At 33.2% G+C, this 11,577-nt stretch overlaps 1 pseudogene; it reads right to left on the bottom strand.

Moving 5' to 3' along the window:
- Nucleotides 1-376: 376 nt before the first annotated feature.
- Nucleotides 377-1,246, bottom strand: LOC149528283 (putative MO25-like protein At5g47540 pseudogene; annotated as a pseudogene).
- Between the last annotated feature and the right edge of the window lie 10,331 nt (nucleotides 1,247-11,577).

Genomic DNA, 11,577 nt, shown 5'->3' with positions numbered 1-11,577 from the left:
CACATGGAAGCTAGGTGCTTCCTTTCATTTCTTATCTTCTAAGCATCTTCACAATGCGAGAATGTCCCAACCATCAAATGTGGCCACATGTCATCATTTGGTGCATCCGTCTTGAGCATGCCATATAATTACTACTTAGAATCTATCACCATGTGTTGTTATTTTATTTTCTCTTCTTTTGCCATCTCATCACTTGGATTTGTGTGTTTAGGTCAAAAATATTTTTTAGGTTGCCTCCAACTGGCTAGAATAGTGGGGTCCTCACCTGAAGCTTGCTTTAAAAGATGTAATCCTTTAAGACATCTAACTAAGGTAACGCCTTTGTATTTAAACAAGATAAAAAACTCAAATGGCATCAATGTGGGAAAATTAAATGTTAGCTTAAGTTCCTCCACCTCTCGTCTACATAATATTTTATTTTCTCTACTCCAAATTTTAAAATCTCCTTTATGACTTGTGCCTTGTCTTGATCAAATTGTGCATCCTAATTTTAGGTGGCTTATTTTGATTAGCTACAAAGACCTTGAACATGTGGAAGGCTTCAGCTTGGATGTTCTTTCTAAATTCCCTGAGGAGGTTCATCATGATCTGCAAATTATCTTTTGAGCTCACATAATGCATCATGACTAAAACATTGGAACAATCCAGTAGAATGTCACCAAGAACCTTCTTAGCTTGATGCCTTGTGATATAATTTTTAGACTCCATTAGTTTTGAATTAAACTCAATTAAAAAACCAATCATAATTCTTATTTAGGAAATCAACTACTATAGCCTTATGCCTTGTCAAAAGTTCCTTGAAGGTAGCTACTACATCCGATGTAATGTCAAAAATTGGAATCTGTATGTAGGTGAAGAACCTATTCATGTTTTTAGACTCCAAAACATACCTTGCAAATCTTTGATGCCATATACACTCTCTCAACATTGAGCCATAATGCAAAGAAATGTTAGTGTTCTCATATCCCAAGACCAGAATGTCCATAAGATCTTTATTAGCTTCTAATTAATTACAAGTAATAAGTAGTAATTAAACTTGTTGTCATTGCAAATTTTCCACAACTTGAGTTTCATCTTTGTGTGCCTCTAGATTTAGTTTTGGGAGACACATAATAAAAAGTCTTAAAATATTATCTTTGAAGAACTCTTGAGTGAACTGAGCATAGGCTTCTAGCATTGGCTTTGCATCACCATTTCCATATAGAACTAATTTCATTTCTCAAATATTTTTACCTAGTTCTACCATCTAAGCTTTTCACCCCAAAGAGGCTTTTAGTGGCCCTAATTAAAAAGGTGTTATGATTACAGTAAATGTCAAGAGGAGGTATCCCGTACTAGAGATGGTTTCTTTCTTCATTTCTTGAGCATATCTACTTATCCCCATTTTGTATTCAACAATAAAAAATTCACATGAAAAAATTATCCCTCATTGATATGGTTCATTTATCAAACACATTAGAAGATTCTCACAATAATTCCAAACTTCACAATGATTGCACACATGCTATATGGTTTTGCAAAATCTACTTGGCCTTGCCACTAATAGGCAATATATATCTCTAGAAAAACCACCATAAAACCTCAAGGATCCATATAAATATTCCTCAAAAAGATTTCATTTTGATCATGGGTGAATTTTATAAATTTAGGTACATACTTCCTTACATAACTTTCTCCTGGTTAATCAATGGTTTGGTAAAGTTTAGTTGGGCCCTAAGGTGGGTTTAGCTAAAAAACATTTCAGACCAAGATGTCTAATCCTTTACACTATCCATTCACTATTTGGCATTTATTCAAAACAAATTTGACCATTGAAATAAATTTTAAAAACTTTATTCACCTCTTTCTACCACTTGTCAACTTAGTGTTAGGAGGTCCTTTAACCAGCTTTAAGAACTGACAAAAACTCCTAACCGAGCTCTGAAATAAAACCCATTGATTCTTTGTTCAACAATGTTGTACCCTATCAAACCTCATCTCATGAAGAATTATTAGTCAAACTATATTGATTGTCAAAGTTGCATTCTCAAAATTGCTTGTAAGAAAACATGTCGAAAACCCACAAATCACATTTAGTTTTTTCTTTGAAAACTAGGAAAACTAACACTTGGGGAAATGGAAACTAAGGCATTGGTTCATTTTCATGAGGAGAGTATAACTCTATAATTTGGGATCAGAAAAATAACAGGACAAAAATGGTGAGCAGTCAAAATGGGCTACTCAGAATTTGCAGACTGGACACATAGGCAAAAAAGTGGTTTTGCAAAAAGAATGGACCTAGGAAAGTGTGCAGACAAATTCATCAAAATTTTTGAACTGGTACACTTAAAGAATTTTTAGAGTAGAGAATAATGGTACAATTCACTTGATCTCACCTATCACAAATTCAAAGTTATGGCATCCCAAACAGGAGTACCGACAAATCTACATTTACTAACACCAATAAAAAGTAATAAATTGCATTTGGAATTGCATTCAAAAACTAATCAAACAGATTCATCATTAGCTCAAAATTGAAACATAGCAAGTCTCTAATCTCTAGAATGAAATTCAAAAAGAATTTTCTAATTTTTTTCAATTGGATCAAATTTATAATAATTCAAATAGGGCCTCCCAGAATTCAAAATAATTTGCATCAGCATGACAACATTAAATGACCAACTTTGAGGGATTCAAAACCTAGTCAAAACATATCAAAACAACTCCAAATATGAAACTTAGGTTATTTAGTATGGAAAATAAACACTCCCAAAGAAATGAGTCATGAATTTTTTTTTTGGTTATGAGATATTTAAATGCAAACACAACCTCCTGTCGTTGTTTGCCACTTAACAAAAAAATGCAAATTTGGACATTGCTCAAAATGAAACTTCACGGAATGACTCAGAATGGAAATTTATCTTCATGGGATGAGTAGATATGCTAAATGAAAGGTGTTAGAAATATTAAACACCTCTTATATCTCAAAAGGATAGTCAGGTACACATGCATTAAAAAGAACTTATAGGGCTCAATTTTTAGGATGGTACTCAAAATTAGAGCTTCAATTTTGAGTCCCAACAATCACAATGGTTAAGGAGATAAAGTGGAAATAGTTTTTAAAGCCATGAAAAAGTTTAGACCTAGGTGAAAGAATAGATAGATGAATTTTGGTGAGGTCACACAGTTCTTTGATGATATTGGGCCATGTGGCGAGTTTGATAGTTGAATTGATGATATGTCTGATCTAGCACATCATAACACTATCAGAGGAAAATCGTTGATGGTGAATTAATCCATTGATTTCCTGCAACTACTTTTTGATTTTCTCCATGCCTATTTAATACAAAGGAAATTCCATTGCCCTAAATTATCCATTCACTGAACCATGTAGTTATGATCGATGATTCTATCTCATCAAGGTTAGAGTTGATATTCAAGAGATATGATTTTTTGCATCTAGGCATGCACTCGATCAAAACTTCTTTGGATTAGCAATGATTATTCTATGGGAATTTATTAGTAGTAGTGGAACTTTTTCTTAAGGTGTAAGTATTCTTAGTTATGCCTGAACTATAAAAGCAAGTTTTGTAATCTTTCCAAGGTTGAGTCTTTTTTCTGATTCTATAGCTGCCACCTTCTATACTCTACTACTATAATTCCCCTTTGCCTATGAATTAATATGATTCTTAGTTGTATCTCATTCTTTCATTAATGTATTATGAAAATTTTTCTTTCCTTATATTGATGTATTTCTTTCATTCTTTGATTGTATGTTGTGTCTATTTATCTTTAAATGATATAAAGTGAAGTTCTTCCTTGTACCAATTTATTGATTTTTGATCTATGTATGATTGTCGAGTTAGAGCTAAGAGAGAATCTGTATATCTAAGAATTATATTGATTAAATATGTTTCCCTAGGTAGGGATAATATTGAACAATACTATTTGGTGTATCACCCTCCTCTAGATTAGAATAGGTAGTGTTGGCTTCTAAATTAACAACTTTTGAATAACCTAGTGGAAGAATATTTACAACTAGGGGTAGCCAACTCCCATGTTCAATGCACCCATTTAGACACTAGGACCACCTATAAGGCTGCTTAATCTCCTTCTTCTCTTTAGGCTCTACAAGACCTAGGTGGGTGGACATAACACATGAATCTGACAAACTAAGTGAGGGAAACTTCTTTTCAACTCTTAAATAGAAAGGGAAATATATTTGATTAAAGAATGATATCAACAAATTTTGAATATGCAACAACAAGAACATGTTGATCTTAAAAGTGATCAATGTCTTATCTATTAGGTAATCTCACAAATTACATACACACATCCCTAGAAGTCATTGACACATATCATGTATCAGGACTCTGAATCTATCCTATCACCTTTTGAATTAGACATCAATGTTCATGAAAACTCTCATACTTATGCAATATCCTTCTGATGAAACCTACAACCCTATCAAGGTAAGTAAGAATTTATTTGGTTCTTTAGTCCAATAGTAAAACCTAACATAACATACAACTTTAAGGGGCTACAAATGGGTTTACCCTCTTTGTTCCTAAACCACAAAAGATTGCAGATAATAGAGGAAGGAGATGAGAAACATAATGAAACTAAAAATTTGATTGTTCATTGTATTCATCTCTTTGAAACAATACACTTAATATGCATGTAAATAACCTAAGAAACAACTCAATATACTAGGACTATATGTAAAACCTTGTTACTATTGTTCATACAAAGAGAAAAATTGAAAATATGGTATCACAGTCATGAGAAAATTATCTAGAACTAGAAACAACAATTTGGTATCATAGTAATAGTAGAAAGTCCAACCAATACTAGAAACCTTACAAAGATGGAAATAGAGAGATATAAAGAAAAGAAAAATAATCACAGAATGGATTTTCTATTGCCAAGTATACAACTAAAAACTCTTCATTCTACTGCTAGTGAATAATGTCTCTTCTCTCATCTACTAGCAATCAAATTCTATAAATTGCTATTGCAATATCTTCTTTAAATTAGAGAAAATATCTCTTAAATGAAAATCTAATATGCATCAAAACTGCAAAGCCCCCAATCTAATTTCACATGTCTTCATTTTCCCTTTCTATGAAGTTCCAACTACCTCTGCCAACAAAACAGTTATTACTTGTGACTACCCATAAAATATTCAATTCTTCTTTATGGCTAGTCAGTGAATCTAATCTTTTCAAAAAATAGTCATAATATTATCTTATCTCAATTTGAAAAAATCAAATATGTATTTATGCTGAGAATGCCCTAGAATTGCAAAAATACCTATAGCTTCTTCTAATGAATACCTTAGGAAAATTTGATTGTAGAAATGAAAAGTATAGCTCTTCCCAATTCTGATAGTATACTACACTGCATATTTTTGACAGAAATTTACCCTCCAACATGCATTTGAAAAGCATGTCCCCATTCCAAGTTCAGACATTAAAAATGAAAAACTTAAAATACTTTATAGTCAAAACTATAGAAAAAAAGAAAATCATTTAAATTTTCAAATATGGGTTCAAATGTTCAAATTTGAATAAAAATAATTCAAAAATGTCATTTGTCTCATTTCATATTTTTAGCCCTCTTTTCTGATCTAATCAACTCTTTGTTGACCACCTTGGTGCCATATGTCAACTTCTTATTTCATCACAAGATTAACTCTTAACTGCACTCTAACTGATGCAACCAGGTGAATTCATGCACTGGCACATTGTCAACAATTTATGTCCTTAATTGTGGTTAAGACATGAAAGTTTGTGAAATGAGTTTTATCTCATGGTCAGGGCCTCAAACCAAACTTTTCATTTTCTACTAGCAATGCTGCAATGTGGTTAAATTTGACAATTTTGCACAATTGTGCGATTAAGACATAACTGTGCAGTTTCTAGTATGAGCTCACACCTAGTCACTACATGGTTCTTTTGATGATGTCACCACCCTACTTCACTTGCCTATGGTCTTCATCAAAGTTTTGTTTATCATGCCAACTGACATGGCCATGCTTGGTGGGGCCCTAAACATGGGGCTACAAATTCAAAAGCCAATGTCTTATAGATATTTTAATAAGTAAGCACTATTTTTATAAAGTGTTTGACACATCCTTATACAATGAATATGGGATATTTGTAAAGATATTTGCTTCAAAAAACATACATCACACACAGAGAGGGGCAAAAATGCTTATGTTGATTTCTAACATCTAATGCCACTTCTGAAATGGCTCCACTAGCTAGTGTATGCTCTGCAGATTTGATGGTGCTCCTACCCTCCACGTGGAGGTCTACTCATGTCATGAGACACCTATCTTTTTCTTCATACTATGGATGTTCATAACCTTATCCCTATCGATATGTTATGTTCCTTGCCTCTATTCTCTTCATTACCCATAGGTTCTCTACCATGGAGTCCTCCCAAGACCACGTATAGTGAAGCTCACATGTTAGTGGCTATTATATATAATGTTGTGTTTCTCTTTGTCCCCTATTTTGGATGATCTTATTTTCTTTTTATAGCATGTGGAGTGTTCCCTACTCCTTTCCTTCTCAAACTAGTGTAAATTTTCATACATAACACAAGGGTTCTCCCTCATCTTGTTTCTTTTGCTACTCATCTCACCCATGCTCTAGCTCCTCCCTCCATCCTTGATGAGACACTACCCTTCTTCAATTCACAAGCATCTTAGCTCATTTCAATGTGCAAGCCTTTAGTTCTAAATCACTGGTGGTGGCTATAATGTTCCATCACTTTCATTTTATACCTCTTATAGCAGTGGATTGAGAGGAGATCCACATCAACATTGAGTCAATGCTGTGAAGACTTCATCGTGCCTCTAAAAAATTCCTTCCTTTTCTCCATTGTAATTATATCTACATATAGTGCATTACTTTATTTATATATTCATCTAATACATTTGCATACATATAAGTCAAGGTCAAGGTCAAGATCAAGGTCCAATACACAAATATAATTTCCATAAGAGTAGTTTAGGTCAAAGTCAAATTTTTGGGGCATCATTGTGCCCCAGGGTAAAATTGTGCCCTAGGGTAATATTGTGCCTTGCTAGGTCAAAGTTGACCTGGGATAAAAAAGAAAAATATTTTTGGCTTTTGTAGATATCATAGTTTTGGTTTAGGAGTGTGGAAATCAACAGTTTTTGAACCTATTTGACAGGATTTTCAGCAAGTTCTATTTGGAGATAATTACTTTCATTTCTTCATTTCACAATTAGCATTTCTAGATTTACATTTCATCCTCTTACAATTCAAATGTATGTGTAAAAATATGGGTTTAGGGTCTCTTTCATGTGCATTACTCAAAACCCTAGTCATCCATATTTTTATCCTATATAGTATCTTATTGAAGAAGAAAAAATACTTACAAGGTTAACCAATGTTGAACTTGCAAAGGTCATTAGAGAAAAAAGGGAAACTAATACTAGTCTGGCAAAGAGATTGAAGGAATTGTTAGAAACAAGAATTATTGTTGGGAGGGGGGGAGGGGGGCAGGTGAATCAGTAATTTACAAACTTTAGTCACCAACTAGATATTATTTCTTACTTTAAACAATGCATAACAAAGTAATAAAGTAATGTTGAATTGTAACAATAACCATGCATGAAGATAACTCATAACACCATTTTTTGTTAACTAAGGAAACCCTGGCCAAGGGAAAACCCCAATGGGGATGATACTCATCTTTCCTCCAAGCTGACTATCAATATCCTTAGCCAATTTATAAGATAGGGTGCACTTAATGTATAGTATCTTCCCATCCTATTGATACTTCCAAATTTCCTTGTATCAAGACTTATTTAATCATTCTTAATATTCGAACAAATAGTGCAAACAAGTTAGCATCATGTGAGATCTCTTTCTTTATTTCTGCAACACTCAAAAAATTAGTAAATTCCTCATCAAAAGATTTTAATACTACATGTTCCCTTTGTTCTAGATCTAGCTCTATATGTTGTGTTACCAGAGTACTATGTAGTCTATCAGTAACCACCATCAAAGTTTTTTGTTGGCTCTTCATTGTTTTGTTCTTTTGAATGATTTTTAACAAAGATGAGATCAAGTTATTTTGATCATCATCATCAATTTTTAGGCTAGCAAGTGAAAGCAAAGTAGATGAACTAGAAGGTTTAGTGTCATCTTCCCTTTACTTCTTGGTTTCCTCTTTGACTCTTCTCTCTTCTTCCTCTTCCTCTTCCCTTTCCTTTCTTTCTTTTCCTCTCTTTTCTTCTTCTTCTAATCTCTTCTTCTTATCTTCCTCTATTTTCTTTTTCATTTCTTCTTCAATTAATATTCTCTTCTTCAATTTGCCTCAATTTGTCTTCAATATCCTTGGAATGAGATTTAGGTGGTTATGAACTCTTAAACAGGTTAGTATCCTCAATGTTAATGGTAAAATTGGTCTAATCTATTTCCATAGTTTCACCACTCATTGACACTTTTGAGGTTTTGGGTGCAGGTGAAGATGTTGCTTTGGACTCTACCATCATCTAACTTATAGCTACTGTAGTTTCACTTCTTAACTTGTCTTTCTCACCTACCATAAACAAAAATGATTGTACCTATTCCTCAAGTATGGTGCTAGATTGTTCAATAATCTATTGATTTCTTCTTCTTCATTAGTCTTGCATATTGTTCTTAGCATAGACTCCCAAAGTTCTAAATCTTCTTCTCTAGTTGTGGCCTACTTCTTAATAAGTTTGTCATAGACCTTCTAGTTCATTGTATCTTCAATATCCTTCAATTTCAGATTGTTGGCTATAATGTATCTCTTAGTAGGGATATCAATCTTATTTTTCTCAAAGTTATTATACAAATAATAAAATTTGTTCATCTACACAAAGTTGCCTTTATTAGTAATAGCTGAATTTATCTTCTCTATATTTAGCTTCCAGGTTTACCAAGCTTTTCTTTTTGATTTCTTAGAAGAGGTTACCTTCTTTTCTTGTTTAATTTCTTCACCATCATCATCTTCTTCGTCTTCTTCACTAGACTCATTAATTTACAAAAATGCCTTTTGTCTCTTCCCTAGTCCAACAGCTTGTTGCTTGACCTTCTTAGTCTTTGTGGTCACAACTTCCACTAATCTCTCAAATCTTCTCTTTGGTTCACTTGGTTGCACATCTAAAATTGCTGCATAGGGAATGCTTTGTTTCAAAGATGTCTCTACAATAGACACTGACAAAGGTTACACATTCAATATACCTTGTTTCATGGTTTGCCTAATTTCTTGTGATTTAATCTCAGTCATACTGGCCTTGATAAAGCTTTCTTCATTATTGACTCTATCTTCTTATGAAAATCCTTCTCCAAGAATGCATGATGAATTGACTGGGTAATCTCATCATAGGTTCCAAATCTATACTCATCATTTTAGTAATAAATCAATGTATCCAAATGCTATATCATCACTCAATTCATAACCTAAGTGATCAAGAAATGTTTCTTAATGTTCTACTACTCATATATAAGTAAAATCTATATCACCCATAACACAAATGTCATCTTTAATCTATCTACAATTGTAGGTGCAATTCTAAATCTCTGCCTCATTTCATTTTTGAAATGTCTTTACTATCAAGTTCCCACTATCCAATATCTTATCTATTGGATGTCATCTACATACATCTATAATCTTCTCCATTTTACATCTATCACTTCTCATAATCTCCATGACTAACAAATATAGAAATATTTTAAGCACATAAAAGAATATGTGATTGATCAGTGACTAAAATCTAAACACACCATTCTTAGTCCTTTTGATCTTTTCTAGGTTCTCAAGAAGTTGCATTCTTAGGATTTCATTAAGATCAACTTTTTCCTTCTCAATACATATCTTGTAGGCTACATAGATGAATCTGGCTAACAATTCATCAATCTTTAAACTTGCACATATAGAGTAGGCAATGATTCTACTCAGGAATCTTACATCATCTTTATTAATGGTGTTGATCACCATGGCCTTTCTATTATACACTACCTTGGTATAACTCTCAACTTTATTCTTAACCAATTTATTGCCTATGGGTACACTAGCTTGTTTACTAAGACTAGTTACCTCATGAATAAGGTTAGTTGAGATATTGTCATGTCCCCTTTTTAAATAATTAAAAATAATAATCTTTTCTAAGGCAGGCAGGCCCAAAAAGGTGAAGTTTCAGCAAAAGGGGATAATCTTTGGAAGAGAATGGACTAATAAATGAAAATTATTATTAAAATATGTTTTATTAACCCCTCTTGGACGTGAGTTAGGGTTATGCCCTCTTTTAAAGGGTTTGGAGGCATTTTGGGCGGATTCCAGAACTTGATTTTTGCGCATTGCTTTGTTGTTCTTCAAAGGCTGCCAAACCTGTGTAGAAGGAGACCCAAGAATGAGAGTTTTAGGTTTCTAGGAAGGATAAGGATTGGATTTTGAAGCCATTCCATGTGCATGCTCATATAGAGTTTGCCTTTGTGCTCAACAGTGCAGATTTGTGGGTTTTTGGGTGTGTTTTTTGTAAGATTTTTGTGTTTTTGGTTGAGTATTTCATATCAGTTTGGATTACTGCTGTATATAAAATATTTAGATGTTAAAATAGAGCTGAATATATGTATTTGGTCATGATTATACTTCTATGATATATTATTACTATTTTTGTGGTGTTTCCGAGCTATTCTATGTTGTTTTCGAGAGCCCGATGAGCATTGTTTTTATCCTCTGTTTGAGAGTTGTTGTGTAAATGTTATATAGATCTGAAAATTCCATTTTTTAGGCTGTTATGCTGCTGAAATTTCTATAAGAATTTTCACTTTCAGATTTACTAATAATATGTGAAGCTGTGAAGTTTTTGGCACTATTTCCAGCATACCCGATTTGGGGTTTATTGAGAAATTGGTGGATCTTTGAAAGATTGGTTGTTTGATATTAAAGATCCGATTAGAGGCTTGAAATATCATATAAAATCAGAAAAGGGACATTTCAATGGTATCAAAGCTATGATCTTGCCAGCCTAAGGGTTTGTAGAAGTTTGCATGTCAGTTTTGACAACTACCCAAATCTTGCATGTCAAAATTTATGGTTGCATGCTACTTCTAATCATTTGCATGTTAGTTCTTGGTGAATTTGGTGGTTGCATGTTGCTTCTAATCAGCTGCATGTCAAAATATATGGTTACATGCTACTTCTAATCATTTGCATGTTAGTTCTTGATGAATTTGGTGGTTGCATGTTGCTTCTAATCAGCTGCATGTCAAAATCCATGGTTGCATGCTACTTCTAATCAATTGCATGTTAGTTCTTGGTGTTTGAAGAAGTTATAACCTATTGGGGTTACACTCTAATTTATCTAGAATGGACAGGTATAGTACAAAGTCTCAGAGGACACGATCTTGGACAATTGATATCCAGAGTCAGAATAGTAGAAAGGATGGTTATTTAGACATTCGAGATAAACTTAGGAAAATAAGCCATGACATGTCTAAATAGTTGGTTGAGCACCATCGTATAATGAATGACATGTTGTCTAAACTAGCTAAGGTGGATAAGTTGACTGGATTTATATTTGGCAAA

The sequence above is a fragment of the Cupressus sempervirens genome, chromosome 11 (genome assembly GCF_028749045.1).
Source record: "Cupressus sempervirens isolate cs-2001-9-10 chromosome 11, ASM2874904v1, whole genome shotgun sequence".
NCBI lineage: Eukaryota > Viridiplantae > Streptophyta > Pinopsida > Cupressales > Cupressaceae > Cupressus > Cupressus sempervirens.
Note: the sequence above shows the minus strand (reverse complement) of the source record. Positions and strands in the feature narration are given on the sequence as shown.